The following is a 21,460-nucleotide window of genomic DNA, read 5'->3' on the forward strand; positions in this document are numbered from 1 at the left end:
TAAAAAACGTAAAAAATGGAAAACCAACGAAGATTTCAATTTATTTTAATCGAAGAACCAATTGGCCTACTTAAGGTTCTCATTCAAGGAAAAATTATGCAGTGAACTCTCCCTGCACGGTTAATTCGTTTCGTGTTGTATCCGTGTTAAGCGAAATTTACAACCCTCTTATAAAATGATTAATTTGTTCTGTATTATATCGAAGTCGTCAATCGAAATCAGAGATATAAAAAACAAATAAAAAGAACGTGTCACAAAAAAAAATATGAAAATATTCGAATTATATAAGGGTTGTCTAAGTTTATTAAGCCATGTTCTATCGCGTTGTAAGAGGGTTGGCTGTAACACAAATCAGAGAAATGCGTAGGAAATGTCAATGAAAATAGTGTGGCCAAAATTTGTGTTATACGAGGGTTGTCCAAATTTATTAAGCTCTACTATATGGAAACCGTGTTATAACATCAAGTTATAGCAGGATTGTCACCATTTTTATCCTGTTCTATCGCGTTTTCAGAGTACCGTTAAGAGGGTTGACTGTATTTTTAAAAATACAATGTTTCAAAGATAAATTATATCGGTCGTAGGAGGAGAACCAAAAAATAGGAAAGTTAAAAGGTAAATTAAAATAAAAAAAATCTTAACGCTAGAATAACCAAAATCATTCATTAAAATGAAATTAAATTTTTTATTATTGAGAATATATTTCATTGAAATAAAGATATAATTACATGTATTTGCTTATTTTCATTATTTTACAATTATTTGTACGCAGAATAGTATATTTAGACAAGTTTCAATGTGAAAAAAGTAATATTTAAGTTCCTTAAATTTTACATTCGCATTCATAAAAATATTCCACGTTCCCGGAAATATAACTATAGATCATCCATAAAAGGATGATTATACATATGATAGATAGATAGATATTGATAGATATTGATAGATAGATAAAAATTAAAAAGTTTTACAGGAACGGTATCTGAATCTCAAGGATATTTTTATCTGCAAGGAAAAATCGATTTCTAAAATTAATAAGCGTTTAAAATATTAACAAGAAAAACATACAAGAATCAGAAAACAAAGAAAGTTAAATCGCGATGATTAAAAATAGGAGGCGAAGTCTTTTCTTTTCGAGGATCGATCATCCACAGGGAGCGCATTTCAGGTAGTCGAAAAACGATTGGCGCGACGAATTTCGCCTTACTTCCTTTTTCATTCTTGATCGATAAGCTCGACGCAACCAACCAACATAGCCAGGAACAATACAACTTATCGAGCGACACACATACCTGGTGTATTGGATACGATAAGAGGCGAAAGAACGAAAGGATCGCGGAAAAGGCGAAAAAAAAACGAAACGTGGTAAGAAAAAGGTCGGAGGAAAAAGTTAGAAGGAGAAAATATATGGAATAGATAGTAAGATTTGCTCGAGAGAATCGCGATCGTGTCATCTGGAATTAATTGGAATTAATTTCGTTGATAACGAGTGGAATGCGTCTGCCACGCGAATATCGTGTATCTTGATCGAATTTCACGAAATTAAGGATCTCCCCGTGAGAAACGAACGTCCCCGGATCACGTTTGTTCGTTTTTAGAAGTTGGTTGATTAAGAGGTTTGATAGTTCAACGTTCCGCCATGACGATAAAGATGCAAAAAGTTTCTTGGATTCATTTGTGAAATGAATTTGCTTTTACTTCGAGAGCTGTTTTTTTTTTTACTTTTCTTTGTTTTTTTCTTCTTTCTTTTGTTTTCTTTTCTTTTTAATGATAAAGGAAGCTTAGGGAAATTCTGAGGTAAAGGTGAACCAGTTTTTATTAAAGAAAATGGATTAACATTTGCAATTCAGGAGAGTTCAAAAGTCATGTTGGAAGTAAATCATATTTTTTTGAAAATGATTTATGTTGTTCAAGTATGTCTTTATTTTTTTAGTTGACGATAAAAAGGAATTTAAACTAGCAATGTCTGATACGATAAACTTGAATAAACTTTTACTTATGAAAAATAATTAAATTAATAATTATTATATCTTAGCAGATACTTTAAAAATTATTTCAGTGATCCATCTTACTTACAGTTTATTTCTCCAAGAGATTTATTCAAGAAATTATTAGGATTCACTTGAATATAGAATAAACTGATATCAAGAGATTCATCTTTTTCTTTTTTTATTTTTTAATTATAAGAGTAATTTAAATGTTCACAAAGTTTCGAAACTAACGCGATAAAGCCAAACTATCTGATATAATATAATAGTGAAATAGGAACAGTCGTTTACACACATGTTTACTTACCAGAGGAAGAACTTTCGTTTCTACTGGTTTTCCATACGGAAACTAATATTATACTTTACAAACATTTTACGACATCGATCTTTCTCCGCGAACAAGTTAAATTTTTCTTTTTCTATAATTTTCGACAATAATTTCAAAATTTGTAATTTAACCTCCGTGTACATAAAGAAAGAGAATCATTAGAAATTAGTTCATATCACAAATATTCAAAATAAATAAAAGTATTTTAACTCTCTAATTATCATTGATTGATCAAGACCCGAGCTTTGAACCAGAAAAGAAAAGGCAATAAAGTGAAGCATAAATATGAAGAAGGAATGCAATTTAATTCGATATTAAAAAAGAGAAACTTATTTTAGATTATATATTTTTAATAGTTTTATAATGTTCATAATTTTTATTAATTCCTTCTCTTCATAATTATTAAAAATTTTTTCGTCAATCTGTTTGTTTCTTGATGATTGAGCAATCAATCATATTCCTCTTATTAAAGCATCCTCGTCTTCCATAACCTTTATTTATTCTTAATAAATATATCTATTCTTTAAAATGATGTGTCATGCCTGTCATGCTTAAAGATTCCAAACTTTCTAAATAATATATCATGAACACATCATAAAAAACATTTAATGTTTGAACCACTTCGGATAACCAAGCAATGTCTGAAATTTATACATTAGAAAACATGTCATTTGTAAAAGTTCTATTCATAAATTATACTATTCATAAATAAATTATTCGTAAATTAACCTAAAACAGATTATCTGCTTTCAATTTGTCTCAGAACTAATATTTAAATAATTTGTATAATATTCATTCCATAACTTTATCCATATTTTTTATAATTAAAGAAATAATGATAAATAAATATTTTCCTTTACTAAGGATATAACTTCCTCCTATATAATTCTTCTTCTTTTCTTCTTGAAAGAAAGAGTTATTATTTCAAATTATTATTTATATATATATATATAAATTATTATATATGTGTTACCTTCATGAAATAAAGTTTTTCCATGCTAAAAATAACGGAGATATTCAAAGTAATTAAAATTATCGATACTCTCTATCGATTTATGTAAAAGAATTGTTTATCCTCTTGAAATTTTCAATCATCGATTCAAGAATACATCCTTCATACGCGTAAATATATATGTGTCGATAATCGAGCCTATACGTCGTCTCCCAGAATATTTTATCCATCCCCCATAGTTGAGATAGAAAATCGTTCGATAGAACGATCAAATATTCTATAGGCAAATGACAGTTGTCGAATGGTAAATTTCGCATTATTTGCAAATTGGTGCACGACTGTACGTCCGCGATTCAACGGGACTATTATAGCTTGCATTATTCCCTATTCTTGATCCAACTGATTTCTGCACATTATTATTAAAGCCTTGCGATCGGACGTGTTGATGCCATTCTTCATTTTTTATTTTGATTCACGTCTAATAAGATGAAAATAGAAAAGTTTTAATTTTAACATTCTCTTAAATATATTTTCTCAACAAATTATCGACTAAAATATCTTTTCTTGTTCAATTGTAAATTTATAAGTATTTTAAAATGAATAAAATAAAGCGTGATATAAACAAATTAAAAATATCTGTGAAATGATATACATTTTCTCTAACCTAATTATAGATTTAATCTCTTTATCCGAAATTATATTTACATAATGAGAAAAATTTATTATATATTGGTGAACAAGAATTTATAAAATCAATGAGAATGAATAATTTTTAATTGTAGAAGTTATAAATAGGAAAAAAAAGAAAAGAATTTTGTTTCTATTTCGCGTTAATAAATTCTCGATTATCGAGATTTATTGTAATCTAGATCCACGATTATTTCGTTTTAACGACGATCATACGAAACAACCCTCGGATGAGCACCGTTTACGTTCGTTACTCTCTTATCGAGCACGTTGGCAAACATTTGTTCGTTGCTGTTCTTATAGAAAATCACACCGTTTGTTTATCGCCGCGTAAAAGAGCCAGTGTATAAAAGGTGGATTAATTGTGGATCCATGATTGCAGAACGTGATAACGATTTAATTCTTTGTACGGTGTGCTGGGTAAATTGGTTTCGGACTTGGAACTAGAAAATAATGGAAACGAAGAGAGAATGGTTATTGTTTAGAATGGTGGATGGTTGAGATTTATGGGATCTTGTGGGAATATTGTTTCGAATGTCAACGTTCCCGTTTGGGAAGGAATTTATTGAGGACAAAAAGAGATAAATTATTTAAATTTATCTATGCTGTTATTCTATAGTCTTTAAAAATATCCCCAAATTTTAATGATTTTCTATATAATTGATACAATAAATAATATCTTAATAATAACGTGCCAATTGGATAATAATATATCAATTTTTGAAAAATATATGATATACAAGGAATGTATATATATTAACTTGATAACATTCTATTTAGCAAGTTATAAATTATTTGTTTATAAAGTCTATTTTATTACAGTAATAGGATTCGATGATAGAATAAGGCAAATATCGAGAATGTATTACAATCCAGTTAATTGTTCTATTCAATAAGACAAGAGACAAAAATAGAGAAGAGAAAAGTATAATCAATATGTGATTATCAATACGAACCGTTATTCATTAATCTAGTAACGTTAGAGAATTATTATGCAAAAGAATTCAAGTATTAATATTTATAGTTTATAATCGATATTGCGAGATTAATTTTAAAATTCTTCTTCGTCTTTTTTCGTATTGAATATTCTAGACGTAGTGTTCTAGGTATAAATGATACGCAATATCCCACGATCATAATGTTTAATGTATTGTACGATATTAAGCTATTACTTTTTATTATATGAAATTATGTAAAATATATGAAACGTATATTAAGCGAAAATATTTTCGTATATAAAAGAATAACTAATATTAAAATATTAAAATATTCTAAAACTATTTAAAAAAATTCATTAGAAATTAATAATCCAAATTTAAGATAATAGTGAAAGAGTAGACGATTTAAATCCAATGAGAATTAATCCTAATTATAAAACTTGTGTAAGTCGATTACAGTTGATTTATACCACATTTATATACTTATACCACAAACTGAACGACAGATAGAAGAAGAGGATTCTAACTGCAGGAGGAACTGTAGGAGGGATTAATGGCGATGACAGGATGAAAGAACAGCACTTACGGACAATGGTATGATAGAAATTTATTAACAGAAATGATAAATCGTAGCCTTACCCCAATCGATTATCCAAAATCCTATCTCGCTCTTAAAATTATGAATTTCATTTTAATTTCATATTAATCATCCTTTAAATCATATATCTGTCTACGACAGTGTCGTTTTGAAAAATTTATTGAAACATTTATGGAAACTCTTGCGAATAAAAGAGATTATATTTTCATAGAATAGATATTTTATCTTCAAAATTTATTAAAATTTTAACTCGACTATCCAGAATTCTGTTTTTCCCTTAAAATCAATAATTTTATTTTGATTTAAAATTTATTGATCTGAATATTTAACGTAAAAGAATTGAAAAATTTGTTGAAACATTTATTGAAGCAAGGATATTTTTATAGAATGGAAAATGTAAAAGTTCTTTCGAGTACGATCTTATCAAAATTTTAATTAGATAATCAACAAATGGAACAAACATCGTGACAAAACCCAGTTGCCGGCATTGCGCGGGAAAATTCGGATCGCTTAACTTTTCAAGTCATTACCAGCATGCTGCAAATGATCCTGTGAAAGTTCTAAAAGTTTTAAGACGCTTCTCCGCGGATTTCGAGAATCTATGGACTTTTAAAGTTTCATACTGTAATCCATCTCGCCAAGGCTAAGTACCGCCAATTGTTAGAAAGAATGGAGCATAGATTTTCGGTATGATGAATCTGTAAATTATTCGATATAATAATGATATTATAAGAATTATTAATACAATGGAAACTTTAAAATAACTTGTGCAATATCTTCTGCAATATCTTAATTTTATTTTTAATTTAAATTATTCCAAACAAATATTTGTAAAATATCTTATAAAATTTTCTTATATTATAATATCGATTTAAATAAATTCTTTTTAACGAAAGAATATTCGTTATTTAATCTAATATACAGTATTCTATACTATTAAATACGATATTCTTCTTTCAAACGAATATATGTAAAAATGAATTAGGTCGACAGCTTCATGTAAGTTTTTCAAGAACTCTTTTACCGCCAGAAGACCACTCTTTTAATTAAAAACTTAACATTAAACAAATCTTCTCCTCTCCCTTTATACAAAATAGACTCAAGTGGCATCAAAAATCAAAAGGTTAATATTCTTCTCCAATTTAATAAATCTCCCTTTCAATTTTTATATAAATGTATTCAAAAAAGGAAGAATGACGTACAAAGACAGAAAAAAAGAAAGAAAAAACTTCGTACAAAGATATTTTTGTCTTCATTCACGATTGCAATAATAGAATTGAATCATCGGTTGATAATCGTTTATCACCGGCTGCGCAACACATTGTCTTTCGATCATTCCAGGGTCATTAACAATTACTCGATATTAATAATCAATATTACCGCGCGTTTATCATCGCGACATAGTCAAGTGACCGCAAATAACGCGAAGTAGATTAGCATCGTTACGACTGGGTAATGTCGACGATAACGCATAGAGAGAATCGAACAATGATCGCCAACTCTCCTTTATCCGAACTTCCTATAATAGGTGACGCATAACGATTACGATTGGAAAACCGCGAACGTGATTCGATTCATTTCGAGTGATTACTACGATACAAGAAAAAACTTTTACGAATCAAGTGTCCTTTGTTAACCTCTTCATCGTTCATCACTTCTTCTCTCTTATTTTTATCAAATAAAGATAAAAGCAAAAAAAAAAAAAAATATATTTGAAAGAACAAGCAAATTTAATAAAAGATATAAAATACCGTATGGTATAATCAATTTTGAGATAAAAATATTAATAAAAATTATCTTTTTCTTTTTTTTTATTAACTTTTGTATCATAGATATAATAATAATAATAATAAAAAGAATTCTAAATATAAAGAATATTGAAAGAAATAAATCTGTAAAAATATTGAAAATATTAAAAAATAGTCGATATGATAAATCTAAAGTATATTCTTTATTTCAAGATCAATTTTTGACCTAGGAATAAAATAATTCTCTGAAGGAAAGAAATATTTACATAAGTGAATAGATAGCAAGGAATAAATAAAAATTGAGATTTTCGAGAATGTTCTTGCATATAAATCAAGAATGGACAAACGATTATTCTTGACGGTTAATTAAATCAATTCTACTTTTAAATGTTACATCACATCGATTTATTTTTGAAATAAATTTATAATATATAATAGATATATCGGAATAATTAGTTTCTGAAAACTTAATAAACTCAAACTCTTTTAACAACAAATTTTATGCATCGTATTTTATGTAGATATCAGATAAAGAAATCTATAATAGAAATAGCTTCCTTTTTTTAATCAAACAATTTACTGAAATCTTATGAAATTTCTACAAAGGGAGAAAATTCAATATAAAGAATCAGGTTATATAAATGGTAGAATATTTAAACACTCATTCTAAACTCAGAAATCAATTTTCTTTTATTTATTTTCTTTCCTTCTAATTTTTCAAGAGACCAAAGTTCTTATTATTTACTTATACATTTTATAACCTTCTTTGATATTTGATATTTATATCCTTTGATTCAAATGAATTTTAAAACATGAATCATTTTTTACTATACACACATTCTACATTTATCATCGAACAATAAATAAATTGCAATTAACATTATAACGATGTAAAAATTTTTCTTTGTGATTGGAAATCTTGAATATCCTGAATTTTTCGAAGGAGATCGATTAACACAAATACTTTTTTTAAATTTTACTTTTTATCGTGCATTATATGTATTTAATTATGTGAATAAATGTTCTAATAAATTGTAAATCGAAATAATGAGATTATAATTTAAAATTTTTAATTGGAATACATAGTTATCCTAAATTGAATGGAGCTTAATCGATAAAAATTGTTTTCGAATTCGACAAAGAGAATGGAAAAGATTTCAAGATTTGATTTCGAAATAATAATTCATTCCTATAATAAGAATGATATTCTTTTCGGAATTTATTTAAAGTCTAACTCCATTTTTTGTATTTAATTAATCTGATGAATCAATAATTAAACGAAAAAATGAGATCGATAAAAATTATTTGTAAAAACTATTAGAAAATTGTTGATTTATCTGATTACTCTAATTTAATTAATAAGAGAAAGATAATTTAGTTTTAACTACTCGAAAATTTTGATTATTATTATCGATGCCAGGCAACATTAGTCAAAGTTGATAAAAGGTATTTAATATTATTTATGAGAACTGTTATTAATGCCATTTAAATCTGAAATAATTAATCAATGAACAGTTTCAACAGAGAGTATTTAATTTATGACTTAATATTTTACTCTAAGGAATAATGATGTATCAATTTTTTAAAAACGAACTCCAAAGATCGTTTTTTGAAAAGTTATCATATAGAATAATTATTGAATGGTAATTTATTGCGTACTAAATAATTCTCTCTTTTGATTTTTTGAAATAGTTTTCCCATTTATTACACTTCATTCGATAAATATTACGATAAAACATTTTAATAAAAAATTATTCTTTATATTTATTTCACTTATTCTCAAACAATCAATATCTTTCTTCGAAAATTTCGAGAGAAAAAATTATAACATGTATAAATTTCTTAATACAAACTTAAAAAAAAACTGTTAGAAAAATAACAAAAGACGAAGGGGAAAAAGTAACAAAGAAATTATCGAATAATTCAAGAAGATTCCGATATTGATTCGAAAAAATAACAGTGGATAAAAGAATTATCAAATAATTTAAAATACTAAATACATATTACATATAATATGAAATTGGAAAATATTTTACGGAATAATTTATCATTATTATTTCCAGCAAGCTCGAGTCTCGAACAATGATAAAACGTGCATGAAATCACCGTGAACTCGTTCGAAAGATGTACGCGAGAGGAATTAACAGAGGATCGTGACTCAGTCGCCACGCGTTAACAAGAGTCTTCGCCGTGACACCATTGTCGGATGCCCGCGACTTCCGGTAACCTCGGAGCGCGGTGACCTCGCTACTTATTAACGAGCATAGATCGCGCTTATCGTCGAGATCGTTTTGTAAATCTCAGGAAGCTCAGGGTCAGGATATTCTCCAATAACGAGAACCCGCTCGAATTCTCGATTGCCAATTGAGATACTGACCGAAGGCCTACTTTGTACCACTCGCCATTATGTTTGGTAGATTCTTTGCTACTTTCTTCGAGTTGCTCGTTAATTCTTTTATTGCTTCTTCTTTTATTCTCAAAGTGAAGGATTGTTATATGGATATATATTTATGCAACGTGCAGGTAAATGCTTGGATTATGAAATCTTATTTTTATCCTTTAGAGGATAATAAGATATTATGTCGCAAAGTAATATACGGATATTATATACGGATTTTAGTTGTTATAATTTTTCTGATGCCATTGACAATGTACTGAGACGTTATTAATTCTATTTTGAAAATTAGATTTATCATATTTTGTAATATAATATTGTACTCTCTGATAAAAGGAAATAAAATAAAAGGATTTTTTTTTAATATCTTGTATATTGTCTCCATATTAATCTGGAATTATAAACTATAAGAATGATGGAAATGTAAATTGTTTCTTCTTTGTTTTCTTTTTTCCTCGATGTTCTTTTAGATATACATTAAATTTCTTAATTCTAAAATTATCAGAATCTGGACTAATATCGGATCAATTTCTTAATCCTTAAATCATTAAGGAATTCATTGCCTCATCATTTTTTTCTAACAAAAAAATTAAAAATAAACTTTTAAAAGTCGTTATATATTAATCAGTTAGATTCCAAGATTGCCAGACTAATGGAATTATTTTTAAACGATATCAAATCAATTCCTAATTCAATCCCATTTCCATAATCTTCTTCCATCCTCAACGTGAAAATTATTTGTAACCTCTTTTGGATTATTCATATCTACTCCAAACAATTATAGATTTCTCAAAATGATGAAAAATACGATCACAATGCACACGATACATCATATACGCAACAAAGAAGAAGAACAAGATCTATGATAGCATGTTGTTTTCCTCGAACAATTTTTCATCCCCTTTTTTTCAAGAAATACTTAACTACAATTTCGCATAACTTGATAATTTTTAAAAAGATAGAATAGGATACACGGGATGATCGCGAGTAACGAGCCCCCAGTCTTATTCTTAATTACTAATTGACTTTAATAGCAGTATGCTCAGACTTACTAACCGGTTTGATGATCAAACGCATAAAATAATTGGTGGAACTAATTAAACGATGTTATCATGAGATACGTCACTCCTTAATTATTTCGAACAGTCACGATAGCATATTAATCATGAGTAAATGTAAATTATACTACGCATTATAGCCGGCCGGGATGGATACACATTCAAGTGTTTGAATAAATGTCTCGGTTGGATACAAATGACAAGTATTCGGGATACCATGAACGAGATTGAGTGGCTACTTGGGATGCGAGAATCTGTTTCCAGGGAGGTAGGTACATGTGTCTGAATGAATCCGTGGAATGCGCCCAGGAATTTTAGCCGAGAGCAAACGACTGATATGAATGCTCCTCCTTGTTTTCCGAGTTGGTCTTTAAACAGAATCGTTGATTCAGGATCAAAAAAAGAAAGAAGTAAATAAATAAAAAGAAAAGAAAAAAGAAAAAAATCAGAGGATTTGATTCGTTTGATTCGTTTTTAGCTCGAAAATTTTAATGAAATTTCGACAAGGAGGTAAATCAATGCCTGAGCAAAATATATCGAGTGCAAGGTTTGATTAAAATTTATAGGATTGCAAGATAGGATTAACTATATGTAATATCGTTGGATTCATTTCACTTTTAATCTTTTGAAAGATAATGACATAAATGTGTGTATGTTTGGTTTGTTAATTTAAACATGAATTTGAAAGATGCAAAGATAATCACGTATTACCTCTTTCATAAATATTAGGATACGTACTGGCCCTCGATATAAAACGTTATAATCCATCCAGATTATCAGAGAAATTATTTATCGATCAAAATTGTATATTCATGCGGATATTTGTATCTTCGATAAAGAATAAATAATTATTTAAAGACACAAAGATTTTCAGATTTATTACATATTTTTGTTAATAAATAAATTTTGTTAATAATATCTTGATATTAACATTTATGAATAAAGATGTATAAAGATATATATTTTTTTAAATATTTCTAAATATCTTTTAATAAATTCTCGTTTAATATTCATAAACGAGAAAATTCAAAATAACTAACTTTTTCTAGTTTTAATGAATTCATCACTTAAGAAGTTAAATAAATTTAAAAAAGCTTTTAAACAATTATTTGAAGAACCGATTGGATTATAGGATAGAAAAAAAATTACTAAATGACGTGGATCTTTTTCAAAATATTTGAAAGCTTAGAAATACTTAATATTGTCAACATTATTGAGAATCTTGAAATATTCATTCTACTAGATAAACGCATAATAGAAAAGATGTCACAGCGTTAATGGAAAAAAGATTAAATTGATTCTATTTTACATTCTACATAATAATTAAACAATTGATTTAAAAATATATCAGAGATATATTACAAAGAAATCAGTATAAACAATCCAGAGAAGATCTTCAGACTGTTTGAAAGCCTAGCAAAGCGTATCAGAAAGATAAAAGAGAAGTCACGCTACGGTGTCAATTAAAAAAAAAAAAAAAAGGAAAAAGAAAGTTTAAACAAACAAAAATTGAGTTTAATTATAATTTGCGGGAAATAAAGGAAAGAAACACAATATTTGGCCAGAATCGGACACTTAATGAATTTAATTAGAATCCATTTAGAGAAGTTCCATTTAATAAGAGTCCAAGAGGAGAGAGTACGCGGAACAAAGAGAAATCGGAATGCCTAAGGGCACAAAGTGGAATCACAGTCAAAGAGTTAAGCGACGCGGTTAACAGTTAAAGGGTCAAGATAGAAGAGACGGAGAATTTTAAGATTAGCATCGTAATAGATTCAGTTTAATATACACGTACATATGCGGCTCTTATTCATATCTCTCGGTTTATTCATTCGGGATCGAGCTCACTTTCCGCGGCATCTCTTCCCACATCATGAATAATACACTGGAAAATTACGTTCTTGCACACTTCGTACGGTTGCCTCGCGATGAACCGTTTGGCGAAGGAAAGCGTGATACGTTGGTCTGGTCTTAACCGACTGCATGGTCAATATTTCCACTGGCTTATGTAGTCTTTCAAACGCTTCATTGTCGGGAGAAACGGACGAGGTCGGGTAATAAACTCGGGTAAAAAGCATATTACTCGATACGCTTCTTTTATGATACGCTATTTGTCGCCATCCTCGTTTCGAGGAGTGTCGGAGAAATTTATTAGAAGTTAGATTGACGATCGTTAAAATCTCGTTAGGAATTGTATAGAAAAATGTACTTGGGAGGGAGAATTTAAAATCGTTGTTGAGAAATCGAAATGAGGAAAAAACCGTTTTATTAATGACTAATTTCTCTTCCGTTTGGAATTAAAAAGGAAACAGAAAAGAAGAGAGGAATGTAAGTAACAAATGGACTGTTATCAAAAGCAAAAGTTATTTGCACAAACTCTCGCCATCTCGAATCGAAAACGTTCTTTCGGTTAATTTTTGTATCTCGGTTAACTTTCTTTGTGAGAAAACTATTTCGTGTAAATGGCTAAAGTATTTTTAAAAATGATAATTAAAGAGGGTAAATAATTACTTTCTCGAAATAAAATATATATAAAGGAAATATAATAAGATTTCATCTTTTGATTGAAAAATTATGAAAATTAAGAAATATGAAAATAATAAATAAAAAGGATAAATAATTATTTTTAATAGAATAATAAATAAATTCATTTGAGAAATAAATTATTCTCAAATGATAATAACAAGTGAGAAATAACGAACAATATCTTCCAATATGTTTTATACTTAAAAATTGACTACAGATGATATATATACATAAACATACTATACGATAATGTAATATAAACTGATAGATATAAACACGTCATGAAATTTAAAATTAATGCTGCTGATAATATCTATATATTTTTACAAAATATACTTGATTTACACCTATTTAAATAACTAAATAATAAATATATTTCTTTTGAAAATGTAATATATTTCGATTGCAATATACTTTTTCTAAAAAAGTACCGCAAAAAATTATTCTATCTATATCTAAATAATTTATAAAAAAAAAAAGAATTTTTCTCTTATCCTCAAAAATATTTAGTCTTGAAAGGGTTTTTTCCTCTTACCTTTAACAAAGTTTAGTCTTGAAAGGATTAAATAAGAAAGAAAGACCTGAAATCCTTCATCTTAAGAGACTACCAACATGATAAACTTTAAACTTCTCATTTTATATTCATTGAAAAGATTTTTACAGATATAAATATAATCGTATATAATTTATTTATTTTCATTTATTTTGTAAATCCAAAACGATAATTGTCAAAAATAAAAAATCTAAATTAAATCCGATAATCCCTAAAACGTAATCCCTATCGTTACTCAAATATTAAACCAACCCCTCCTCCACTGTCCATTTTTCGTATACAATCATCGCACGAATTTTCATTACGGATCCAATAATAATCACAGTGCTCACCGCCGGTTGGCTTTGCTAAATCTTTAATATCGAGCATCCTTGTAAACACAACATACATATATACATTTTTATATACACACATATACACACACATCTTCCCCGGTTGGATTCGGGGAATCTAAAATTTGTATCGAAATCTCCGCGATCCCTCGCAAGGGACTTCGCAAGAGAAGAGCGCAAACTTCATTTAATTAAACTGCTAATTAACGAGGGGAGGGGAAGGGGGTGGGATAGCCGCGAGGTAGGCAACGTTAAAAAAGAAACGTATGACTCTGTTTACCATCCTTCCAACCCCGGCGAGTAAACAGGCCGCGCGTAATTGAAAGGTGGAAGGCGAAGTGGATGTCGATGTCGAGCGATTTTCTCGAACGATCTCGACGACCCTCGCTCTCTCCCGCGTAGTAGTAACAATGGCTGGGCGTGACTAAACAAGAAGCAGGGATTTACGCAACATTTAATATCGTGAAAAAACGTCCAACGTTCGTGTACGTTCGTACATCGTCGTGATTTCTAATCGATTCAAGGAGAAGGTTTTTGCTACGTGAAGAGACGAGAAGAGAGTTGCAAGAGCAACTTTGAGTAACTCGTGAAAAAGGATCGATGGGATGGGATGGGATGATCGAGTAAAAAATTAATTTCTTTTTCAAAGTCGTTGATTTTTTTTTTATTTCAACGTCACTGTCGGTTTTCTTCTTCTTTTTTTTTTCTTGTCTGCGCTCGTTTATGGAGATCGCGCATCGATCGTGCGTGTTTGCGGTTATTAGCGGCGATTAATATGGAGATGGATGACTCGCGGAAGTGTGATTAGGAGGTATTACGGCGTGGAAACGACTCTGTTGCTTTCCTCGGGCATTTGCATTTGCATTTCCGAGTATTCGCCTTGGATTTTCTGTACAGTTTTATACAATGAGATTGCGGAGGAGAGTAATATGATATTTCGTTATCTTAAATTTTTGTAATGGAGTATTACGTGATATTGTGAAATTGCAAAGAAGTTGGAATAATATTCAAACATCTCAAATTTTGCAGCGTGTAATATTATAATATATTCGCAATAGCTTAGAAAGAGATCAAAATGAGATATTTTAAATTTTAAAAATAAAAATTTAATAAACGACGTTAAATTTATTTGGATATGACTAAAAATTGATTGAAGAACGAAATAAAGATATTATTTAATAATTTTTATGTTTGAAAAAATAGTATTTATCTATGGTTAAAAAATAAAATAAAATTAAAATATCAGTTGGCTGAAAAAATTGTGGACATGTATCGTTTAACAACTTAAAGAGAAACATCAGATCTGAAGTAAACTTTCGAGATACCAAAGATTATGAGAATATCTTAAATTTTCTTAGCAATGTTGAATCCATTTGAATCAAAATTGATTATCTCGAAAAGAAATTTTTAATAATTTTTAATAATTTAATATACAAACAATTTTAAATAGACAAATTAATCTTAAATATGATATGAGAAAATAATATCAATTTACATCAAAAGTTGAAAAGGATTGAAAAATATAATATTTTTAAATTTACGATAAGTATTTAAATCATTTTCTACTGTTTTATTTTATTTTATTTTTTTTATTTTCCTTTTTTTCAATTCAATTAAAAGTTCAATTGGAAGATTGATAGATAGTAGAAAATTTCATTAATAAAAGGGTGAAAATTTATATGAAAGTGTTGAAATCGTGTTTTTGCTCGTTTTACTGTGGCATGTTTCTATACGAGAGAAGGGTAGATGATTCTTTTTTAAAGGATTAAAAGAAAATTCAATCAGCGTAACTGAAAAGGAATACGAGAAACGAGTGGAAAATGCATGGTGAATGGTACAAAGCTTTATTGCAATACGAAAGAGAAATATATAACCGGAGAGACCAAAGTGGCTGATACTTTACAAGGTAAAGATTACATTATCGTAGAATAACCAGCCACTTTTATCTATATCTTTAGTATTTCTCGTAGCCTGCGAATTTCGAATAATCGAATTAATTAAAGTACAAAAAAAAAAAAAAAATAGGAAAAAAGAGAAAGTGTCACACGAGAGACTCTATTAATTAAAGATTCATCGATTAAATTAGAGCCTCAGAAATCCTGTGGAATCGAACGCAAAAATTTAATTCTATTCTCTTTTTTTTTTCTACCAATAAAAGGACCATCTGGCACTTGTCAATATATATACTCTCTAATCGTTTTATTCTTGACTTTTAATCCCGCAAAATATTAGAAGTATAAATTAATTCGATATCATTTTAAAAGAAAATCAAAATTTTACTAACAAAATTATTAACATAATGATAAATTAATAACAACATGTTATTCGATTAACAACAAAGAAAGTTCTGCAGATTGAAAATTGAGAAAAACTCGAAACTCTACAAAAATTTCGTTACCGGCAAAACTTCATTTCTGCGAAGAAATTTTTCGAAATTGGCGAACTTCTTTTTTAAGTCTTGCTCATTTATACAATCACGCGGATGATATTTTCCAAAAATCACTTCTCAAAAGCAAGAGATAGAATATTTAAATTTAATAATAGAAACAAAATAAATATATAATATAAATCTAAGGTAAATCGATCAAAATCAAATTATTCAATTTTTAAAAAATTAACGTAAAATCGATTTAATAAAATTCTTAATCGAATCAATTTCTTAAAGAAGAAATAATTTCTCGACATTTCCAAAAAGTTTCTAATCAGAAACAGAGCACTTTACAGAAAGAGTTTTCGCAGGGCAGAAAAGGGTTTAGAGTAATGTTATTTCGCGAGAAATTTTAATGCTCGTCGTTTTCAAAAGAAAGAAGGAGAGGAAGAAAAAAGGAATGGCGTCGCGTGAAACGACAAAACGAGAAAAGCAACTAACGTTATCTTGTCGAGCACGGACCCCTGTGTGATTAAAGTTCCACCTGAAATATTCATCGGACGCGCGTATTAAAAACGAGCACTCACGCTTTCACGATATCACCCCGTATGCATTCAACAAGATAGAACAACAACAGTTGCACTTTCACCGCGTGCATATGCGTGAATTTGTGCAAAAATATTCCAAGAGCGGCACACTTCAATAGCGAACGATGACCTTATGATTTATTCCACGACCGACATTTTTGCATTCGAATCGAAAATGATACCTCGTAACATCGATATGTAAAAAATATGAAATAATGTCGCGTTCTATACTATCTTCTTTAAAAAAAATTCCCTCATTCGTCATTTCGAAACGCGTGTAAAAATTGAAATTCATCTCTTTCACTTTGTGAATTCTTTGTTACGAAGAATATAAGCATAGTGAGATTTTTATCGAGGAGTTTAAATTAACCGCCATTTGCGCGGACTAGATCGATATGCGTCCTTCTTTATTGTCGTTTCTTTTCTTTGTGTTTACTTTCTCTACCATTTTAAACTGTATTGTGTTGTCCCGTAAAGAATAATGATTACGCGTCGAATTAATAAATCATGATTGCGTATTCGAGTCATATTTCATCAAGATTCATTTTTTATTTGGTTTTTAAAAAGTCAGATATTAATTATTTTGACAAAGAAATTCTATAATAAAATGGAGATCATCGATTTAATTTTTGAATGATTCATTTTGAAATTCGTCTCAACAATCTTAAAGACACATAGAGTATTCTAACTCAAATTAAATATTAAAAAGCACATAGAATTTAAAATATTTTCATGTACAAAAGTAAAAAAATATTGGAGAGTATTTTAAATAAGAAGAATATAGAATTTAAATACAATTGTTATAGATATTCGAAAATGATATTCGAAGAAGGAAGGATGAATATCAATAGATGATGAATCAATAGATTACAAATATTAGTTCTTCTATGGAAAATTTTTATTGATCTAACTTGGCTAATGGTTTTCGTTCTCCATTAGGAGATAATTATCCTTCATTTTCGAATTAATAGTGGAAATGTAAACATCCTAAAAAGAGAGATCATTTTGAAGATAGATAAAAGGAAAAATTCGAAATTGCTGCTTTTACTTTATAAAGATATTTGTTCTAATAAGAAAATGATAGAAAAAATTACACTATAGTTAAATTTTATTAAGAACATTAAAGATTCGAAATAATTTAAAATATTCAAAATATATAATAACATTCATAAGAATGTTTTTAAACGTAATTACGTATCACTGTAATATAGTATTGAATTTAACAAGGAAAAAAATGTGCAAATAGATACACCCTCATTATAATTAATTAACCCTCATATTTGTCTCTCATTTTCCTAATTTAATTTGTCTCTTTGTGTCAATAATGCGATAATTGGAAAATCGATGTGATGAAACGATAAATAATTAACCTTTTTACGTGAAATTTCGTTTAGAATAATTTACATATTTAGCGAAAACAATTTTCAATGTATTTAAGAATCTGATTAAAATTCTTAATTAATTTACATCTTAAAATTTTAATCATTTCCTATTTTAGATTTAAATAACACTTTCAAGAAGATTACTTTCACACGATATAAGAAAATTTAAAACTGAAAATAATTAAATTTACAAAATAAAGAATATTGTTGAGAAGTGATAAAGGGATATACAGATATTGCTCTTTTACACATTTCATATTCCATAAATAATATTGACACAAGGGACAGTATTAATAAACATTCCTTTAATAATTATTAATATACCGATTTAATTTGGATACATATTCAAATTGCGTCTGATGGAAATCCTGACAAAAAACAATTTCTTTGATTAATTTTTCGACTTATAGTATCGAATCTTATTTGACATGTATTATAGCATCATTTGTAATATGATTTACGTCGTAATAAATATATTTTCTTTTCATTTAGACGAAGCCCTTACATAATTTATATTTTCCAAAAGTTATAAGACTGTTTTTAATTATTGAAAACTTTAACAATATTTATTTATAATTCTCCATATTCATTTCTTTCCTTGTAGATTCATAATGTTCAATTCTAAGATGATTATTATTATGAAAAAGCTTCATAAAACTTAACTTTCATATTAAAATAATATTAAACTAATATTAATATGAAACATAATATATGTTAATATATAAGATATTGGAATTTATTTGTGCATTGATTTCAAAAACTATTATCATCCTTGTGAACAAAAATACTTTGAAGAATTTCCGGAGAACAAAGGATTAATAATCAACTGGAGGATCAATATCTCAAACTGTAAAATAAATAAGATACGCTACGGAATAATCTGATATTCATTAAAGAAGATCATAACAGAAGAGAAAAAAAAAAAAGAAAATGTCGTACAATGAAGAGCAAAATAAATAAATAAGACATGCTACTTGTGAAATAATCTAATATCATTGCACTAAAAAACAAATAATAAAAAAAATAATTTTATTAAAAAAATTGTCGCTTATATATATTATCGCTTTAAGTGTTGTTATCTCTTCAATAATTCAAACAACTACAAAAATAAACTGCAAAAATATACTGCTTACAAAATAATCTGATGTTCACCAAAGAAATCATAATACAAGGAAAAAATTATCAATGATCGATTCTCACATGTACCTGTCGTAGATAAATCATCCAAGATTAATTATCACTTTTGAAAACAACGAACGATCTAAACTAAATCTCTGCGCGAAACGGAACGAGGCACGAATGTTTACTGGCAGACGCTCCCGCAGGTAAACTGTATACTAACTTGCGAGTTGAACGCACCTGCACTCCAAGTTAAACGAACCCTCCCCCCATGCCTTTCCAATTCAATAGACGGTAGGCCGGATAAAGGGCCCCTAGGTGAGGTTCTAGGCCTCCATAGAACGGGACCGTGGGATGACGCACGATAGCATGCCCGTTTGTCCGTTCTTGGATTCATTTCTGGCTGTATTCTCCATGCGTACCGTGAAGGATTCAAGATTAGAAAGGAATCGGTTGTGTTTCTTGAAAAATGAAAGATTAAGAGGAAAGTAAGAGTTCTCGTGAAGAAATATAAATATAGAGTGTAAGATTTAAATCATAAAATAATTCAATTATTTATCCTTAATGGAATAACGCAATTATCACATTGTGCGATTATTTATTATTTATCGGTGCACGTACAACAATTGGTTGGTTAAATTTTAACGAATCATTGTTGCTCGCTCGATGTTTCGAGTTTTGGAGTAAGAAAAAAATTAATAAAAAAATAGGATAAAGGAGATTTTAATTTTTGTTAGAATTTCGTAAGAATTTCAATGCTTTTTGATTGATCATTATTAGTAATGTTTACTAAGTAATAGAACAATTTACGTAATAAAAATTGTACCATGTAGTTTTTCGAGCTTCGCCGATTGAAATTTTTTTTTAGTAACGAAATAAAGCTTAAAAGAAAATCTACGGTAATATTACTGAAAAAAGAAAAAAAATCATTAAAGCACATATTTATTGCATGAAAGAAATTTTGTCAAAAAATTGTTGTAATAAAATATTTGTGCTTTTGGAATTTTTTGAATTTTCTGAAATATTTAGTGTAAATAATTTAATAATAAAAGCTGTGCGAGAATTCAATACGCAAAATAAAAGCACAAAAAATATTTTAACAATTTATGAAAATATTTTTACTATAACTTTAAATAATTCAAATTTTTAGAAATTTCATAGCATTTTAAATATTAACTAAAAAAAGAAATAATGATGAACGGATTAAAAAATTCTCGAAATTTCCAAAATCACAATTATCAATCAAAAACATAGTACAATTATGTATCTATTTAAGAAAAATTGAAAATTATATGTTCAATTAATGCAACATTGTATTTAATAGTTTAAGGTATCGATAAGAGTCTTTCGATATCGATAAAAATCGATATACAAAGGAGAGAAAAATTATTTCGGAGTAAAATAATAGCTGTGGTTAATTATTTATGTAAAATTCGTTCCATCGAATTCAGTGATCGTGTGATATTTTATGAATGATTTACATGATATGGAAATAAGCGTCGAAGCATAAGTGCTTACTGTATGCAATATTAAAAATATTTTCGCATATATCTCGGGAAATAAAACAGAGCTTCGGTTATACGGAATTGATAGACTTTACACATTTTGAATATTTATTAATAAATAAATTTTTCTCCTATTGTATAATTATTTTATTATTCCTAACATTTCTAAATTTTTTATTCTTTCTTTGTCAAAATCGTATATGTCGTAATTCATTTTGATATTAATTTAAATTAATACTAAATTAAATTAATAAAATTATGAAAAAAAATTAATAATTTTGAAATTTCAAAGAAGATGACTTTGAAAATATAACGATAAAAGAAGATATTAGTGATTTTCAAATCTTATAAAATAAAATTTTATAAGAATATATTATAATCTCTCCCAAATCTAAAAAA

The 21,460-nt window shown here is 28.1% G+C and overlaps 1 protein-coding gene across 11 annotated transcripts in view; it reads right to left on the reverse strand.

The window, feature by feature from the left end:
* LOC107993057 (choline transporter-like protein 1) overlaps positions 1–21,460 on the reverse strand; it is an 88,348-nt gene that overhangs the window by 46,533 nt on the left and 20,355 nt on the right. The window contains exon 1 of one of the 11 annotated variants that reach the window (XM_062080747.1): positions 19,644–19,663. The exons of the other annotated variants lie outside the window; for them this stretch is intronic. The gene's annotated coding sequence lies outside the window, so the exon portion shown is untranslated. Of the gene's footprint in view, positions 1–19,643; positions 19,664–21,460 lie in introns of those variants that run through there. 11 annotated transcript variants of the gene reach the window in all.

Source organism: Apis cerana, linkage group LG10 (genome assembly GCF_029169275.1).
Source record: "Apis cerana isolate GH-2021 linkage group LG10, AcerK_1.0, whole genome shotgun sequence".
In the NCBI taxonomy this organism is placed as follows: Eukaryota; Metazoa; Arthropoda; class Insecta; order Hymenoptera; family Apidae; genus Apis; species Apis cerana.